The following is a 407-nucleotide window of genomic DNA, read 5'->3' as shown; positions in this document are numbered from 1 at the left end:
CAGTTAGCAAGTCATTACTTCAAATGAGACCCATATTGCAATGCAGAGTACCCAAATAAAGTGGTTTATTTTACAATAATGATCAACAAACTGTAAATTATCCTGCCTCCACAGCCAATTATACTAACGATGAGCACATAAATAGACATGAAATATTGATTTGAGTTTAAAGTATCTGATTATGTGAGTGTTATGTTTAATTGGCTGTCATTTAGACAAGAGTAATAAAAAATAACACTCATATTCATAGAACAAAAATATAAAACAGATTTCAGGTTTTTGGTTTCTGATGTTATGTAATAATGTTATGCAATTAAGTTGTGCAGTTATCTCAGAACTATAACTATATATATATATATATATATATATATATATATATATATATATATATATATATATATATATAT

Source organism: Chanodichthys erythropterus, chromosome 20, assembly GCF_024489055.1.
Source record: "Chanodichthys erythropterus isolate Z2021 chromosome 20, ASM2448905v1, whole genome shotgun sequence".
Taxonomy (NCBI): Eukaryota; Metazoa; Chordata; class Actinopteri; order Cypriniformes; family Xenocyprididae; genus Chanodichthys; species Chanodichthys erythropterus.
This window is presented reverse-complemented; position numbering follows the sequence as displayed.